General features: G+C 50.7%; 1 long non-coding RNA gene across 1 annotated transcript; it reads right to left on the bottom strand.

The window, feature by feature from the left end:
* Window positions 1-3,840: 3,840 nt before the first annotated feature.
* On the bottom strand, window positions 3,841-9,320 carry LOC134740377 (uncharacterized). The gene is made up of 3 exons (XR_010127812.1): window positions 9,228-9,320; window positions 7,407-7,429; window positions 3,841-4,151 (listed from the first exon to the last, which is right to left on the bottom strand). It is a non-coding gene; the product is annotated as an uncharacterized LOC134740377 (long non-coding RNA).
* Window positions 9,321-19,368: the final 10,048 nt, after the last annotated feature.

The following is a 19,368-nucleotide window of genomic DNA, read 5'->3' as shown; positions in this document are numbered from 1 at the left end:
CCCCAACATATGGAGCTGCCCTATAGCAGATGCTATATGGCATACAGATTTCCAGGGAAGAGTTTCCTGGCTAAGAGAACAGCAAGGGCAAAAGCCCTCATGTGAGCATGTCTGGCGTATTGGAAGAAAGCAATGAGGCTGATATGGCTGGAGCAGAGAAAATCAGGGAAGAAAATAAGTGATGAGATCTAAGAGGTGATGGGGAGCCACATCACGTAGAAACTAATAAGTTACAGTAAAACTCACACTCCGAGTAACATGGGAAGTCACTGCAGGGTTTCAAGCAACGGAGTGACATGATCTGCCTTGTCTTTTTACAGAAAATTCTTGCTGCTGTATTGAGAATAGATTGATAAAACAAGGGCAGAAGCCGGGAGACCAGTCAGGAGCTGATTGCAGTATCAGGTAAGAGGGGATGAGGGCCGGGACCAGGGAGATGGCAGCAGAGGTGATGAGGAGTGGTCAGATTTTTGATACATTTTGCAGGGAGAGCCAAGGGATTAGAGAGAGCGTATGAAAGAAAGAGGAGTAGAGGATAAGACCAAGATTTTTTGGCCCGAGTGACCACAGCAATGGATTTGCCATTAACTGATATGGGGAAATACCACAGGAGGAGCTGGTTTTGGGAGTAGTATTAGTTGTGGACATGTTAGCTTTGAGATGCCTGTTAAGCATCCAAGTAGAGGAGGCTAGCAGGTAAATCGATACACAAGTCTATAGCTTTTTTTTTTTTTTTTTTTTTGAGACAGAGTCTAGCTCTGTTGCCAGGCTGGAGTGCAGTGGTGCGATCTCGGCTCACTGCAACCTCCGCCTCCCAGGTTCAAGCAATTCTCCTGCCTCAGCCTCCGGACTAGCTGGGATTACAGGCACGCGCTGCCACGTCCAGCCAATTCTTGTATTTTAGTAGAGACGGAGTTTCACCATGTTGGCCAGGATAGTCTCATTCTCCTGACCTCGTGATCTGCCTACCTTGGCCTCCCAAAGTACTGGGATTACAGGTGTGAGCCACTGCGTCCGACCACAAGTCTATAGTTTAATGGTGAAGTCCAGACTGGAGATAGAAATTTGGGAGTAATCAGTGACACTGGATGAGATCCCCTAAAGAGTGAAAGCTGATAGAAAGTGAAGGTGGCCAGGCGTGGTGGCTCACGCCTGTAATCCCAGCACTTTGGGAGGCTGAGGTGGGCCCTTCACCTGAGGTCAGGAGTTCAAGACCATCCTGGCCAACATGCGAAACCCCATCTCTACTAAAAAATACAAAAATTAGCCAGATGTGGTGGTGGATGCCTGTGATCCCAGCTACTTGGGATGCTGAGGCAGGGAGAAATGTTGGAACCTGGGAGGCGGAGGTTGCAGCAGTGAGCCAAGATCATGACGCTGCACTCCAGCATGGGTGGCAGAATGACACTTCGTCTCAAAAAAAAAAAAAAAAAAAGAAGTAAGTGAAGGGCATCCAATGACAGAGTCTAGGCGCCGCAATATTTAGAAGTTGTAGAGGTGCATTTATCTGTCATGGGATTAAGAAACAAAAGGGGCCAGGTGCAGTGGCTCACACCTGTAATCCCAGCACTTTGGGAGGCTGAAGTGGGAGGATCACTTGAGCCCAGGACTTCGAGACCAGCCGGTGCAACATAGTGAGACCTCTGTCTCTACAAAAAATAAAAAGTTAGCTGAGTGTGGTGGCACGCAACTGTAGTCCCAGCTACTCAGGAGGCTGAGGTGGGAGGATTACTTGTGCCTGGGAGGTTGAGGCTGCAGTGAACCATGATTGTGTCACTGCACACCAGCCTGAGTGACAGAGTGAGACCGTCTCACAAAAAAAACAAAAAACAAAAATGTTGTGGAGGTACAAAAAAAAAAAGTGCTGAGACATCTCAGGGAGGAGGATTTAGGGAAGAGGTGCGGGGCTCTTGGCTTGATCATTCTTTTTCATTCCCAGCTGCCCTGGTGGCCAGGCCCTTATTGGCCCATATCTAGATGGTCCCAGTCCACTCTCTGGGCCCCTGCTTCATTCCCCTCCAAACACCACACAACAGCCACACTGACCACCTCATGCCACGCTTGCTCAAGAACCTACAGGGACTCCTGAAGCTCAGCATTATGGTCCCAGAGCCAGGGAAAGAGAGCTGCGGCTAGATGGGACCTGAAACTCTTAGTTCACCTTTACTGCTTTGCCACTAGGGAAACTGAGAAACAGTGAGCTTCTCTTTTTGCTTTTTTTTTTTTTTGAGACAGAGTTTTGCTCTTGTTGCCCAGGCTGAAGTGCAATGGCGCGATCTCGCTGGACCACAACCTCCGCCTCCCGGGTTCAAGCGATTCTCCTGCCCCAGCCTCCCGTGTAGCTGGGATTACAGGCATGCACCACCACACCCGGTTAATTTTGTATTTTTAGTAGAGACGGGGTTTCTCCATGTTGGTCAGGCTGGTCTCGAACTCCCAACCTCAGGTTATCTGCCCGCCTTGGCCTCCCAAAGTGCTGGGATTACAGGCATGAGCCATTGCGCCCAGCCCAACAGTGAGCTTCTCTAATGTCGCCCTGCCATTAGGTGGCCAGGGCTCCTAAACATAGCTGAGTGCTGTTTATACCAGCCCACCCTGCCTTTTGAATCACTTCTCAACAAGCCACAGATGTACTATTACCTGATTTTACTGAGTACCTGATTTTACTCACAGCATGCAGAATAGCAGTGGAGGACTATAAGGTGCCCAGTGGAAACAGAAGATGCAATTTTTGCCCTCAAGAAACTTGAACTAAGGATTCTTGAATGATTTCTCATCATTTTCCTCTATCTCTGCTTTCCTTTCTTATGACTTCCCAACATGGACTCTCCTCTTTCCCATTCTCTGCCCTAGGTTTTTCCTTACCCTGACTCATTCTTCCAGAACCCCTCCCCAGATCACTTTTTTGTTTTTTTTTAAGCCTGACCCACTGCTGACAGACAGATCACCTTTTATTACCTTTTATTGTCCTAACCTACCAAGTAGCTCAGGCCCCAAACCTGAGAGTCAGTATCCTCTTTTCCTCTCTTCCCCATCCCTCATTCATATGCAAGTTCTATTGACCTTATCATCCAAATATATCCCAACTCTGACACATCATCTCACAATCTCCACTGGTACAGTCCTAGCCATGCACTGTTTATCTTGCTTCTGCTACTGACCATGACAACTCCCTAACTGATCTCCCCTGCGTGTCCCCCTACAGTCCATTCTCCACACAGCAGTCATGTTCCTCTGAAGCCCTCAGCACTGTCTCTTGGGCCGGTGTGTTTCTTGCTATTCCTGTGTCCTTCAAACCAATCTCTCTGCCTTTTGGTCATTTCCCCCCAGCTGTGACCTGTCTTCTCCCCTCTCAGACCCTGGGGTGGAGGGTGCTCCCCTCTCATGGGAGGCAATCTGACTGGGAGTTGGGGTGGGGGCTGTTGTGCTAGCCTAGAGGAAGTCAGTGAGCTGAGCATGGTTGAGTATGCTTCTGAAATGGGAGGAAGTATTTTCAGGGACTGTCTTAGACTCACTTTTTCTCATTTCCATCTTCCCTGGTTCCTTCTGTCCAGCATTCTTCCTTGCTCTCACTCTTCCTTCCTTTCTGTCTCTCACTGACTGATTCTCTGTCTTTGGATTGGGGAGAGGAAAGCATCCCTCATCAGCTTCGGGGTCTTGAGAGATTCTTCAGTCAAATGTACCCCTGTTCCCAACTCAAGCCTCCCCGCAACTCTGGGAGGTGGGCTGAAACAGGCCAGGTGGGGAACATTCATCTCATCCTCTGCAGTCTGCACACCTAATCTGAGTCATTCACCATTTTATCCCCAATGCCTAGCACAACTCTGTGCACCCAGTAGATGCTTATTAAGTATTTATTGAATGGGTAAATGAATGAATGAATATCTTAGGCATTCAGTTTCCCTGTTGGACCCCTGGTCTGGCATTTCTGGTTCTTTAGACTATTGCTTTCAAACTTTAATGTGCATAAAAATCACCTGGGGATCTTGCTAAACTGGAGAGTTGGATTGAATAGGTCTGAGTTGAGGCCCAAGAATGCATTGGTAGCACACTTCCAGGGATGCCGATGCTGCTGGCTCTTAAGTCACATTTTGAGGAGCAAGACTCCAAGAGGAGGGGTCTCCCAGGCAGATGGTATCCTCAGCCTAAATCTGAAAAAGAGAATGATGAAGATTGAGGGAGACTGAGAAATAGGGAGAGAGGAAACAAAGAAAGAGGAGGTCCGAGGTCACTAGTTTAAAGGCCTTTAAAGCCCCTGAGAGGTACCCAGGTCAGTGGTCTCAGGAAGCCTAGAAGAACCTGCAGCATCTCTCACAACAGCATCTCTCTCAAAGACCTCACCCCTGACTTGGGGAGGTGGGGCTCTGGAGATAACTGCCATCTCCATGTCCCTGATTGGCCTCCTTACTCCTGATGAACCCCATGGGTCACAGAAAAGAAAACTTGGCAGAGAACAGGTTTGGAGTTTTCATTCTGTTCCATGAACATTATCCAGACTACCTGTCAGCACACAGGTGAACAGGAGGCCTGTCTAGTGGAGGCAGACATCTTGCATGAATAAAAGAAGTTGGGATTTAAATCTGGCTTTAGAGGAGGATGGAGAGAGCTTTGATAAGCATATGGGGGCCTTGGAAAGTGGTGGAGAGGTCATTCCAGGCAAAATGGGCTGGAAGCAGGATAGTTCAGGGCATATTCCTTGAATGATAAAGGGACCAGTAGTTGGGGTGAGGAGGAAGGATGTAGGAGGAAAAGCTGTAGGAGCTCAGTGTGGTTCTGCATTAAGGAGGGCTTTGCATGCCTATTTGAGGAATCAGTACTTTGGTGTGAATGCAGTTTGTTCTAAATGCATTAGGGTGCCATGGACGGGAGTTCCATGAGGAGAGACGTGTATCTAGGAGAGGTGCTTCTGGGGAAGGCTTTGCCATCTACTGATTTACCTGCTTATCGGGTGGACCCTTCTTGTCGGTCTGTCTGTACTCCCTGGAGGCTTGGTCAGGCTTTGAAATTGAAAGAGTGGTCCCTGGGTTGTGGGGGAGCTGGAGTGAGGTTTTCCTGTTTGTTTGTTTTTTGTTTTCCCTTTGGGAAAGAGCTAGAGTAATTTTGTTCAGTGGAAAATTTTATGAGCTTCTGCCCTAACTCCAGGGCTTTCTTTTGTTTTGTTTTAGCCTAGAAGCACCTGATAACAAACTATGCCTCAGGCAAGGGAGAGGAAGGGGAAAATAAGGAGGCCATTTTTCATGGTGGGTGAGCTAGTAACATCATCACTGGTCCATGCTGGTGAACACTGGGACCCACCTGCCCAGGAATGTCCTTCAGTCTGATTTCCACCAACCACTCAATCTCCCACCCTCCAGCCAATTCCAGTGTCTCCTGACCTTGGAGCGGGGGCCCTAGGACATATTGCCAATGCCAGATGCTTGGAGGCTTTTCCTGCTTAGATATCTCCAGCGCTTGCCAGACTGGGTGTCAGCCTTCCTAAGAACTAACTTAAGTTTAATACCCATGCATTTCACACACAGGTATGTGAGGGTAGAGACTATTTTTTGGCTGGCTGCTGGGAAGGGGCAGCATTTTGTGATTATTTGTGGGAGGAGTCTGGCTTGCAAGTCTGGGGTTTTCCCTGACAAGGATCCATCTCTTTCCTCCCTGTGTGTCTCCTGTCCCCTGTGCCTGAGGTCACTCTCTTGTACTCATTCCTCCAGCAGGCCAGAAATTGTGTCAACAGAGAGGGCAGATTTGGTTTCTGTGGGAGAGTGTGGGAGATTATTTTCATTTGATTTATTACAGTGCCTGATGATCCTCATGCTGATGTGCTAACGAGCAGGAGAAGCCAGGAGCAGCCCTCACAGCATCATATGGAGGGCTAGACCAAGACTGGCTGGCAGGGACTTAGTCCCAAATAGCAATTTCGGAGTGGAAAGGGGGCTGCAAGGGCTTGGGGGCGGGGCTATCACTGACACCTCAGACTCAGTTTCTCAGTTCTGGGAGGGGGACTAGCATTGGGACAACTTTGTGTGGGCCGTTCTTCTTCCTGGGTCCTCTGACATTTATTTATCTATTTATTTATGTGACAGAGTCTCGCTCTGTTGCACAGGCTGGAGTGCAATGGCGTGATCTAGGCTCACTGCAACCTCTGCCTCCCAGGTTCAAGCAATTCTCCTGCCTCAGCCTCCCAAGTAGCTGGGATCACAGGCTCCTGCCACCATGTCCAGATAATTTTTGTATTTTTAGTACAGACAGGGTTTCACCATGTTGGCCAGGCTGGTCTCGAACTCCTGACCTCATGATCCACCCACCTCAGCCTCCCAAAGGGCTGGGATTACAGGTGTGAGCCACTGCGCTCCGCCGGGCTCCAACTTTTATATTCCTCACTGCTCTGAAGCTCTTTTAGCCCAGAGTCCTTTCAAATGTTCTGTGGCAAATGTGACCAGGACATTTCAGGCAAAATCTTCTCACACTTGTAGAGTGAATAGAAAATTCCAGGTCCTCAATGTTGATCACGTCTTTGATTCATGACTAATAGTAGGTGCTCAGTTTATTTCTGGTGTAGGCGAGGAGGCTTTTAAGCTACTACCTGGTTTCATCTAGGAAGCTGAGGGCTAAGTTTTGGGTTCCTCTGCAGTAACTGTCCATTCTTGGGTTTCTTTTCCCAGGACATTTTAAAATCCTCACTTCTTTATCTGTTCTTGTTCTTTCATGGGTGTTTCAATGGTTCTGTTATATCTGTCTTTTTAATTTTATTTATTTATTTATTTACAAACAATGTCTCACTCTGTTGCCCAGGCTACAGTGTAGTAGCATGATCATAGCTCACTGCAGCCTCAAACTCCTGGGCTCAAGGGGTCTCCCCACTTTAGTTTCCCTAGTAGCTATGATTATAGTCCCGCATCAGCATGCCTGGCTAATTTTTAAACTTTTTGTAAAGATGGCGTCTCACTATATTCCCTAGGCTGGTCTGGAACTCCTGGGCTGAAGCTATCCTCTTGCGTTGGCCTCCCAAAATGTTGGAATTACAGGCATGGGCCACTACACCTGGTGATCTGTGTCTTATATGGTAGGCCATCTCAGATCTTTTTAGAAGGAATGTGGGTAAAAGTGCTCTGAAGACATTGTTGTATTTCACTTCAGCTGCTGTATGATTTTTTCAGGGGTTGCTACCTGACAACTGGCCCCAAAACGAAGGGTCTGCTGATCATGTGCAGTCACACCAGGTCCTGCTGGTGGTTGGAGGGGTTGCCATGAGAGTGAACAGAAAGCCAACTTGAAGTTTAGTGAGGCAGCATGATTGGAAAGGGAATTAAGGGAGGACATGAGAAGGTGAGAGAATAGAAAGAGCTTGGCAAGGGAATTCAGGAGGAGAGATCAGAGGAGCAAAGAGGGAGGGGTGTAGGATGGAAGGTACTTACCATTCTAGGCCTCAGCTTGTCATCTGTAAAATGGGAATAATAGGGTTGTTGTCAGGAGTAAGGCAGTTAATACATGTGACATTCTTAGCAGAATGATATAATTGTTTGATGATAATAAATAGGGTAATACTGCCTCCGTCACAAGGGTTGTTATGAGACCGGGGCATGTAAAACACTTTGCAGGCTGCAAAATGCTCATGTTTTCACTGCTACTATTATTATTCCACTCTTGCACTTCTTTCAGCCACTGTCCTGTCTTCATGCGGATGAAGGGGGAGCTGCCAGAAGGAGGTGTGGACCCCTGGGTTCTGTTCTGCTTTGGGGACTGTTTCCTTCCTCCCATCCTCACCCCCTGGTGAACAGAGTCCAAGCCCCTCACCCTCCCCGCTGGCTTGTATGCCCTCAGGCTCAGTGGAGAGAAAGTAGAGGCTGGCAGGAGGGGCGCAGGAGGGAGGCCGGGGGGAAGCCAAGCTGAAAATGAAAGCTGGGGAGGGGGCAGCAGAGCGCGCCTGGAATCATGTTTGCATAACGAGCTGTGCTGGCTCTGGCTTGCTGTTTTTCCAGACAGGGCTCTCCCTGCTTTGTCTCTCAGCTGGTGCTCCAGTCTCTTTCCTTCTTTTTTGTCTCCTGGCCACTGCCCCTCATTTACTTTGCCCCTCAGTACTCCCTGCCGCCACCTGGACTCCAGTCTTCCCCTTCCATTTCCCTGACTTCTGCTCTGAGGCTCTGCTCATTAATACCTTTGTTTCCCCCATCCCCGTCTCCCTAGTGTGCCCCCCTTCTCTGCCATCCATTTCTGCCCCAGTGGGTTCCCCTCTGTCTCTCTCCCCAGTTCTCCCTTCTCCATCTCTGTGCCATCCCCTTTACTCTCTTTCTGGCTGGAAGTCCCCCATCTTTTCTCTTCCTGCCTGCTTCTGTCTTGCTCTTGCATTCCTGGGTCTCTTTCTTCTTACTAACCCCTGCTGCCTCCTGGGTCAGGCTTCACCTCCTGCCTTCCTCCCCTTCTCTTGCCTTCCCTCTCTGGCAATAGCACTTTCTTGTCAGTTATACTGCTTGGATTCAGGGCACTTAGCAACTAGATTGAGGGCCCACTGTGAAGCCCTCCTTTGTTCACTTGATGAAATAATTGCAGTAACAAGATTAAAATTTAATGAACACTTACTAAACGCCTTATCTGTATATGATCTCACGTAATTCTCTCAATAATATTCATCCTGTGAGATGAATATTATTATCCCCATTTTACAGATGAGGAAATTTGAGAGATTAAATAACTTGCCGAAGGCCTCACAGTTAATCAGAATTGGGGCTTGAATGCAGGCCTGCTTGCCTAAGGAGCCTGTGCTCTTAACCACAGGGGTCGATTCCAGCCCTGGAAGAAGCTGGTCTCACTTTCTCTCCCAGTGAGACTAACGTAGCCCTCCTCCTTTCTTTAAACATCATCTTGGCGCCCCCAGCTTCCTCCAACGGTCATTTGGTCCCTTCTCTTTTCTCTGCACAAGTCCAGATTCAACCTAGCCTCAAGACCTTATTTTATATGACAGTGCTACTAACGATATATTGCCTGGCACTGATCTAAGCACTTTATGCCTATTATTTTATTTAATCATCTTAGTAACTGTGGGAAGTAGCTACTATTCTCACCCCCATTTTACAGATGAAGAAACTGAGGCATAGGGAAGTCAAATAATGTGTCAGTGGTCACATAGTTAATAAGTGGCAGAGCCAGGATTGAACCCAGGCACTTTGGCTTCTGGGAACCTGGCCTAACAGCCACACCGCTTCACACAGTTCCTGGGAAAACAGGTTTTGGTCCCTCACCTCTTGTTACTAGTGCAGGTGCTTTGACCAGTTCTTGTGGTCCATCCTCAAGCCCATTTCTGTGGGCACTGCCTGCTGCGGTGTAAAGTCTGCCACCAGCACTGACAGCCCTCAAGATCTGGTAGGCCACTTGCCCTAATCGGTGCCTGAGGGGATTTATTGGTGGCTGCCCCCAGGGAGCGGGGACAAGTGTTTTCCTCTCCAGCTCTGCTGTGCAGCCTCCTAGCCTGACAGCTCCCTCGTTCCGGCCCATCGCAGCAGCTGATTTACCTCTATGGCTGGGGGATTTAGTTGCTGGCCTGGCTCCTACTATAAATCCCTGGTCAAATAACCAAGCTCTGCATCAAAGCTGCCAACAGGGAGTGAGCAGGAGCAGATGGTCACTTTGGCCATGGGGTGGGGAGGGCAAGGGCAGTGGCTCCAGGGCTTTCTTGTCCACCCCTGTCCACAGAGCCAGGCTGCACCTTGTTCATGCCCATGGGGTTGCCACTCAACTTTCAGAGGATTTGACGGCCCCATCCTGGCGTCTCCCGATGCTGAGTGCCGGCAGGTTCTGGTTGATGTTCAGTCTTATCCCTGCTACTCCATTTGAAGTCTCTTTGCCTGACATCACTAGAAAAGGAGAGAACTGACTACCATACTGGGTTTTATCACCCTTCCAAGAGCCAAGCTTTGGGCGGTTTTCTGGAAACCCGTCCCATACATGTGGGATGTAGGTAGGTTCTGTCCTCCTGAGACAGGCTCAGACTGAAGCAGGAATTAAGAACTTCTCAGTGGAAAGGAATGAAAGACCTAGAATGTAGGTGACCTAGAGTGGAGGCTGAGCGAAACCTCCAAAAAGTAGGCCAAAGTCAAGGTGGAAGAACCCTGAAGGATAAAGGTACTCCCTAAAAGTGAGACATGTGGAAGCTGTGGTTGGAACCCTCAAACCTTCCATGTGTGGCCCTGTCTCAGGAATATGATATGACTGCGGGGATCCACACTGGATCTTGGGGTGCAGTGGGACTGGAGGGGTCATTGTTCTATCAGTGTTCCTTGCTTCTCTGGCTTCCTCCCCTCTTTCTCTGACTCCTTTAGTGGCTTCTCCCCGCCACTCCCTGCCTGTCCCCTGCTCCCTTCTCTTTGCCATGTTCTCCCCTGTGGTGCTGTTGCTTGCTGGTAGCCAGAAAGCACTTCCTACACTCAACTGACCAGCCTGCGGTGGTGGGATTGGGCTGTAGCTCAGGGCTCTGGTTCTGCTCCCCAGAACCTTGCTCAGCCTGGAGCCTGTCCCCAGTGTCTGTGCCATTTTGTTCTTATGCTCCTCATTTATCTTTCCTGTCCCCCTCCCCCTACCACTGCCGCCTCCGCCTGGGAGATTACAGTCACTGAATCAGCAGCCAGCTCCAGAGTTCTGCTGACAGGGGACTTTCTGCCTCTGAGGGCTCCTTGGTGGGATCAGGGTCCCTCCTGAGGCCCAGGGATTTGGGTTAGGGGAAGAGAAGGGCTGGAAAGAAGAACAGGTGGATGTAGAGGGACAGATGAAGGCAAAAGGTAAAGGAGAGAGGCAAGAATATGGAGAGAGAAAGGGAGAGATGAACAGAATTAGAAGAAAATATAGGCAAAGATGGAAGAACAATGGGAGAAGTGGAGAGAGAAGCAGAGGCTGGGGAGATGGGAAAGAGTACAAGAGGAGGGGTGTGGGAATTAGGTGGGGCAAGCTCTGTTCAGCAGCCTGCAAGTCCTGGCCCAGCCCTGCCCTCTCCCCTCCCCTGGTGCCTGGGGAAGGCCCCTTGGAGGCCCAAGTTCACTGGGACCCAGCTGAGGGGAGCAGGCTGGGTCCTGCTGGCCCTGGGTCTGGGGCTCTGCCTTGCACCTCCCTCTCTCCTCCTCACGTGGTGGTTTGTACTTCATCTTGTTTGCGGGGCGGCTGGGCCTGCTCTCGGGGTTTAATGATCTGTGCCATTATTTATAGCTTTGCGCGCCGAGAAACACACTGAATTTATCGCTTGCTTCTATAAATAACCCTGGCAAACGGGTGCCCAGGGAGAAGGGCTGGAGGGGGAGGGAGAAGCTAAGAAAGGAGAGGTTGGGGGTAGGGCAGGGGAGGACTCTGTGGACTCTGTCCCCAAAATGGGGTGACGATGTGCACAAGGACAGTGGAGGCTGGTGGGACTATTTCATCGTGGGTGTGTGTCTAAGGACACGTTAATATAACAGGACAGTGAGGGGAGAGGGAGTGTTTGCATGTTTCTGAGGGCATGCATGAGTTGACTATGTGTTACTGTTTGTGTTTGTCTCTGGTGCCACGCTGGTGGCGGTGAGGCTGAAAAAGCACAAGGCAGCCTCCAGCAATGGCTGGTCTCGAAATGGATGTCCAGCAGGGCTGAGAGACAAGGGTTGGGGGTGGGGCTTGACTAGAGTCGAGATTCTTTCTCTAAGGTTGGGGTAACAGAAAAGGTCACAGTGAGACTACTTTTCTGGGTGTTCGATGGTAGAGGTGACAAAAGGAAGAAATGAGGCCTGGGGGGCAGGGGCCAGGGCCACCTGTTCCAGGATCCAGAGAGACCTTCACTTTTGGGCTTTGTGGAAGGAGAGGTGGTGGATGGAGAGAGGGGTGGGGTGTGTGGTTGGCCGCAGCACTCCTCCTAGGACCCTCCTGGCAAGTCCTGTCCCAGAGTGGGAGTGGGGGCTCCGTGCAGGCCAGCCTGCCCAGGCAGAGCCAAGGGCCTGGTGCTGTGGCCTGCAGATTGCACCATTTCTGCCTATAGCAGGCCTTCCCCCTGGCCAGGGCTCTTCCCTACCCCTCCTCAGGACTGCCCAGGGTAGGCAGGTCTTGAGGAATGGAAACCCTGGCACGGCCCAGCCACAGGGCTGTGGTCCTACCTCCTCTCTCTCCCTTAGCCCACCACACAGAACCTGCTGCAGCAGCAGCGATTAGCTCTGGGAAGTGCTGTGCATCTCTAATGAGGACATTTGCATATATAACGAAGAACCTTCACAGGTGTTGGCAGAGCCACCCCTCCTCTTTTCCCTTCTTTCCTGCCAGCTGCCATCTTTGACCTGTGGCTCTTGGGGTGGGGGGTCCCTGCCCATTCAGCTGGGAGATGTGCTGTGCTGAAGGATCCCAGGCACAGGTGAGTTTCAGGGGCTCCCCTCTCTGGGTCAGAAACTGTCAAGGTGAAAGCCCATTGTGTCAGTGTGCATGGACAGGCCCAGCAACCTGTGTACACGTGTGAACATGAGCCTCTGCACACACAAAGAAGGCACAAGGTCAACACACTCATCTGTGCCCAAGTGCACTGCAGCGTGGTAACGTACCCTGGTCAGTGCAAGTATGCAAAACACGTCCCAGGCTGCGCCCTGGCTGATGCTCCGATGCGCAGTGGACATGGCTGCCAGCACATGCTCCTTCACACTCACATCCTGGCACTAGTGCAGACAATTAGACAAAAATGCACCTGCACTGACACTTCCTCCATCCACACAGGGCCCCCTCCCTCCCTCCCTCCTTTCCTTTCTCCCTCATGGAGTCATCAGCCCTTATTCAGGCCAGGAAACTACCTCCCCCATCCCATTTAGACCTATGAAGTACACAAGAGACCATTTTCCTTTTAAAAATGATTATGAGGGGCCCTTACACCCAGATAAATGACATTGAAGGGGAAGAGAAAATGCCAGGGCCAGGGTGGCAGGTAGGACCTCAGGTTGGGAATTGGGGGCAGGTGGAGAGATTTCTGGGGAGGAGAAGCGCCAGGGGTGCTGAAGTCCCCACAAGGTCATTCTCAGGTTATCCCCGACAGCCCTGACTCTTCTGCTGCAGACCAGCCAATCCCTGGCCCGAGGCCTCCCCACACTCTCCTGTTGGTCTGGCCGAGCCACGTGACCCTCCCGCTCTGTGGCAGCTGCCTGGATGATGGATGCAGCTGCTCAGCTCTACCTGTTGGGGGACAGGGACTGCACAGCTCCTAATTACCTCCTTCTTCAGTGAGGGCTGAGGGCTGGGGGCTCGACGCCGGGCTGTTATGAGACCCCCTCTCCTCCGCTGGGGCTGGGGCTGGGGCTGACAACCTGAACTACAGCCAGGCCTGGAGGCAGGCAGGCATTCCCTGAACTGCCCTAGGGTGAGGAGGGTGTGGGGGCACTAACCTGGGGTGTGGAGTGTGGGGAGTGCTTCTGGAAGATTGACAGAGGGGAGAAAGTGCATAATAAGTGACTTGGGAAGCTGGGGTAGGATATTAAATGAATGACCTTTCTCCAAGGCCATCCCACAGAGGGCAAGATTCAGGTTAAATATCAAGGCAAACTCCCTGGCAGTCAGGGATAAGTGCACTTGAGCAAAAGACAGAAAGGTGGAGATAGAGGTTTGGAAAGCTTTTTAGAAGATGAATCAGATCATCATTTTCCTGTCTGTTGGGTGGCTCGTGGCAAATAGCTGCAGAAGTAGGCTGGAGTTAGAGTAGGAGGGCTGGAGGTAGAACTCGGAATGATTTGTTGGAGTGGTGGGTTGGATGACACTGGACTGGACGCTTGAGGAGGTTGTGACACATCAGTGTGGGAGGCTCCAGGTCTGGCCTGGCTTGGAGAGGGATGAGGAAGACCCCAGGATTGTAAAGATGATGGAACTCCTCCAAACTTCCCGGGGGCACTGAGGTCTTAGGGGGCAGAGGCATATATTCAACAACACCCCAGTGCAATGGGATGCCTGGTGGGTGTGAGTGCCCCTGGCTGGAGGCAGGCAAACAGGTGGTTTGGGAATGGGACCACTACAAGATTTCTTCTGATTCTGAGATCCTAGGAATCCCAAAATTAGGATTCTGCAGGTTTCAAGAAGGGGAAGTGGGGAAGCGTTGGGCACAGAGCTGGTGAGTAGCACCAGGCATCTTGGCTGCCAGCCCCCTTCTCCTGGTGGTAGGGGCTATGATGATGTGGCTATGATAATTGCTATCCTTATTAAATGATATTGCAACTCACAGTAATGACAACTCCACCAGGATTCATTGCTCATAGTCCTCCCATTTTGGGGATCTCTTGGCTAAGGAAGAGGGGGAAGGGGACCTTGAGTCCCTTTGCACCCCCGGTCCCAAAAGGAGGACAAAATAAACCAGTTGTCCAGGTAAGCAGACCTTGAGGGGTCAGTCAGTGTGGATAGTGAGGAAGGGAGTTGGGGGGAAGGCAGCAGGAAGGCTCCTCATGTTCCAGTGAGTCCTTTTTCTTTTTTTTTTTTTTGAGATGGACTCTCACTCTGTTGCCCAGGCTGGAGTGCAGTGGCCCAATCTCGGCTCACTGCAACTTCTGCCTCCTGGGTTCAAGTGATTCTCCTGCCTCAGCTTCCTGAGTAGCTGAGATTACAGCCTGCCACCACGCTCGGCTAATTTTCGTATTTTTAGTAGAGACGGGATTTCACCATGTTGGCCAGGATGGTCTCGAACTCCCGACCTCAGGTATGATCCGCTCACCTCGGCCTCCCAAAGTACTGGGGTTACAGGCATGAACCACTGCACCCAGCCCCAGTAAGTCCTTTTCTGAATGGTCCCCTGCCAATCATTATTTGTCTCCCAGGGCATTTTTCCCAATCACCCCCACCCCTGGGTTTACGTGGATTGCAAATGGGCTGTCCTCAGCAGCAGTGCCCCCCTCATTCCCCCTCACCTGACTCCTCACTGTCCTCCTAAGCTCATCAGGCTGTGGGGTAGACCCTCCCTCACCCTTGTCCTTTATAGTGCCCTGGGTCACCTTCTCTATTGGCATGAGTCTTGAGGGAAAAGGTTAGGTAGGAGGTTGCTTACTGTGCTCTCCAGTGTGTGTGCGCGTGTCTCTGCTTCTAGGACAGTTTCTTCATGTGCGTGCTGGGGTGCAGGGTACACAGACTGTCTGAGGAGGCAGCTATGCTCTTGCCCATTCAGGGTGGTTATGAAAGGGAGACAGAAGGGGTGGGGATCTGGTGATCCATCATCTCCCCACCAGGGCAGACTGGAGCAGTTTTGTGAAACCAGGCTTTCCTGGTCTTAGCACCACACTTGTGTGTGTGCGTACACACACACACACACTCACACCACAGTCACCCCAAGAGACGCATCGACATGCTTGATGCCTCAGGTTTTTTCTGAGGAAGTCTGCCCTGTAAGCTGCTCCCTAATTTATTACCCTACTTTATTAGAGTAAATTTCCTAGCAAAATGGATCCCCCCTGTCACCCCAGACAGAAACTTTCCATAACTCCCCAGTGCCCATGGAGTGAAGCTCAGACCCTTTAGCCAAGCACTCAGGTTCTTCTCTGGTCTGTTCCCAACCTGCCTTTCCAGCCTTGTCTCCCATAATCCTCCAACAGGAGTGTTTTCCCCAAGAGGACTATTCCTGTGCACTTACATTTCCTCCCGCCTGGATCATCACAGTGAGTGCCCTCCTCCCACTCACACCTCTAATCGTTTTTTAGGCCCACCCCCTCCAGGTGGCCTTTTTTACTTCCCCAGCTTAGAGCAACTTCTTTCTTAGTATGTGGTCCTTGGCATTTGGAGGATGTGTTTCTACAGGCTGGGTTGGGGGAGCCCTGTCTCCTCACTTCTGAGCCTCTCAAGGCCGGGCCTGTACTCATTCATCTTTATTTCCCTGGTGCCTAATATGGTGTCTGGCATCTGTGTATGTAAATAGTTGAGAACCTGGCTCCAGGAAAGAGCAGCCTTCTGAATTGGATTAAGTCCCTGCCCTGATTCTTCTGGCTCTGTGACCCTAAGCAAGCAGCTTCCCTTCTCTGGGCATCACTTCCCTAATTGCATCATGGGGAGGTCGGACCTCCTTACTCTGAGATTCTGTTTTTGTGGTGGTGAGAATGGAGACAAACAGCCAGATATAAATCGATGCATAGGTAGCCCCTTACAACACAGCAGGTGAGGAGGCTGGGGGGTGGTAACTAGATAAATGGCCAGGCAGATCCATGTGATCTGGGCTACTTCCTTTGCCTCTTGCACCCTCTATTTATTTATATGAAAAATGGGATTGATGTTACAAGATTCCTTTGGACTTTAGGTAGGCAGAAGTTTAATTCACACACAGTATACAGAAGGACTTACTTGGAGAATTGTGTCTGGGGCCCCTCTCCCTTCTCATTTCTTCCCTAATGGTCTCTGCTGTGTTTCTTTTCATCTTGATAATTGCCTGGGAGAACCTGTACTCACCTCCCTTCACATCAGCCCCAGTGGCTTGGTATCAGGCCTGAGTGCAGTCCCTGACTGGCAGTCTACGGGGGGGTCTGGGCTGCAGAATGCCTCAGTGATCCTCCAGGCAGCTCCTCTGGTGGAGTCTCCTTTGCAAATGTTGTTGCTTCTGCAGGAACCACAGGATTTCCCACCACCCCAGATTCCCATATTCCTGACTCCTCTGCCTCACACACATCCTGCCTTCTATCTGACCCTGACCTTAGGGGTCTCTCCCAGCCTGAGAAATGTCCCACTTGTCTCGTTACCCTTCCCTGGGAATACTGAGGCTGGAATTGTCCGTGGAGGCCAGGAAAGTTCCTCAGAAATGTGAGGAAGGGGGTGGGGTATTGAGTGAGGGGAGACCCCTATTCTATATTATGACCTCTGGTTCACCCCCACTTCCCAAGTCACCCTTGGGAAAGCATTGGATGCAGGCCTCAGAGTGTACCCCCAAACCCATGTCCCAGTCTCCATAAGGCCTTAGAGGTGGGAAATTTTCTTTGCAGGGAGCCGAAAGGGAACTGGTGTATGTTCAAGGTGCCCTGGGGTCCCAGCTTCCCAGCCCCTGCCCACTGTGTGATCTCCAAGGACCTTGCATCCAGCCTCAGGAAAGCCGCTCTGTTTACAGTGTGAGAGGTTCATTCCCACTGATGCCGCTCAGCCTAGAGCTCTGGAGGGAAGAGGGGAAGGACTGTGGGAAAATCGAGGGGGGAAACCACATGAACTTTGGAAGGAGGTGGAGTTGGTGACTTTTCCCCTCCTTGGAGCAGCTGGGAGGTCTAGCAAAATGTAGCCCTTTCTCCTAGGGAAGAAGGACCACAGAAAACAAGTGAAGAAACCAAGTGGGGAAAATTGAGGGCAGGGAAGGATCAGCAGTTTGCTGGGGGCGGTAGTTGGCGAGAGGGAAGAGCTAGAGAGATCCAAACCAGAGAGTACAAGTCAAGACTCATTGAGTGTGATTTGGCTGCAAATACACAGCATCTGGGTCATTGCAAGGGTGAGGGCCCTAGAGGCTGGGGCTGAGTCACATGTTTCATTTTTACCACTGAGACTGGCCTTTGCTTACAGGAGGCCCAGAGAGGGAAAATATTTGGGCGAGGTCACACAGCTCTTGCCTCAATCAGAGGCTGGCCTGGCTTTCTCTTGCTCTTATTTTCTCGGCCACTCTTGACCTGACCTAAAAAATACATATATTCTCCAGTCTGTACAATCTCTCATGCTCCCTCTTCCCCCTAGTTATGTGTGAACTTTGACCTGGGAATTTGCTTCGAGGGGAGCACTTTGGGAAAACATGATAAAGCCTTGTAAAGAACCCCAACAGCTTGCAAATAGCCTGTGCTAAATTGCCCCTTCAAGTGAAAATTAAAGCAAATGTCTGTTTTATGGCCCTGTTTTCTTGGGCTGCAACTATGGCGGGAGTGCAGGCAGCTCAGAACTGGGAAGCAGAGAGAAGGTGGAGGCACATCAGGTGTGGGATCCCTGGACAGGTAGAACAAGCTGCTCCGCAGAGGCCCTCTAGACCGTCCTTCTGCATCCCTGCCTCTTCCACCCCTTTTCTGTATAGAGAGGGTGTCAAGATAATCCTGTCCCCAGGAAGCCCTTCTTAAGGCCTCTCCTCTTCTCCCAGTGTGGCTTTGGAAAGTTCTTGATCTTCTGGGGGCACCAGCCTCCTAGAGTGCCAGTGGTGGAAGCCCTGACATCACCCCGGCCAAGGTCTTGACCTGGGGTCTGTGACCTCCCAGGGTTTCTCTGACAGGCCTCTGAGGTTGTTGCTGGAGTAGAGGGGCTCTAGACCACCCCACCCCCTGCTCTTGCAGTTTTCTCCAGATCTAGTCCACTTTTGCATAGTGGGATTCTAAGTGAGGATTGTTTGAAAAGAGGTTCTAAGGCAATAATAATAATACAATAATAATAGTAATAATAATGATGATGACAAAAAAGGAAACTCCTGATCTACTCTAATCCCTTCACTGCACAATTGAAGAAACTAAGACCCAGAGAGGACCTCTTGGGGGAAGACCCTTGGTTGGATGAAAGGAAGTCTGGGAAAAGAAGCTCTGATTCTGACCCAAGTCACTTCCCTTCTCTGGTCCTCAGCTTCTTCATGCGTAAAGCCAGATGAGCAGATTCCCTGAACTTCAAAGGTCCTTGTCAGGCCTGTGAACCCTGAGTAAATAAGTACGTAATAATGACAACAATAGCCCATGTTTTTTGATCCCAGGGATGCGCCAGGTCCTAAGTGCTATGCATTTTCTTTTTTTTTTCTTGAGATGGAGTCTCACTCTGTCGCCCAGGCTGGAATGCAGTGGTGTGATCTCAGCTCACTGCAACCTCGGCCTCCTGGATTCAAGTGATTCTCGTGCCTCAGCCTCCCAAGTAGCAGGGATTGCAGGTATGTCCCACCATGCCTGGCTAATTTTTGTATTTTTGGTAGAGACAGGATTTCATCGTGTTGGCCAGACTGGTCTCAAACTCCTGGCCTCAAATGATCCACCCGCCTTGGCCTCCCATAGTGTTGGGATTACAGGCATGAGCCACTGTGCCTGGCCACTATGCATTTTCCATGGGCCATCCCATTTAAGACTCAATAACTTTATGAACTATCGTTATTCCCATGAGGAAACTAAGGCACAGGGAGGTTAAATAACTTGGCTGAGGTCCTTAAATGGCAAAGGCAGAATTTGAACCCTGGCAGTCCCTCTCCAGGGCTTGGGCCCTCAGTCACTACTCATGTAAGGGGACTGGGACCCAGCCCTGCTGACCTGTGAGCCAGTGCTCCTTCCACTGTACCAGGCCACCTGTCTAGCAAGGGCGGTGCTGGCCTCAGGCTCTCTGGAGGCTGCTGGGGTCTGCTGTACTCAGTGCTGGGAAGCCTAATGCTCAGTGTACAGCTTGCAGAAGGGGCTTTGGGGCAGAACAGGATTTCTTTTTTTTTTTTTTCATGAGTTTCCTGAGCTTCAAAGAACA

Source organism: Pongo pygmaeus, chromosome 10, assembly GCF_028885625.2.
Source record: "Pongo pygmaeus isolate AG05252 chromosome 10, NHGRI_mPonPyg2-v2.0_pri, whole genome shotgun sequence".
Lineage (NCBI taxonomy): Eukaryota > Metazoa > Chordata > Mammalia > Primates > Hominidae > Pongo > Pongo pygmaeus.
This window is presented reverse-complemented; position numbering and strand designations above follow the sequence as displayed.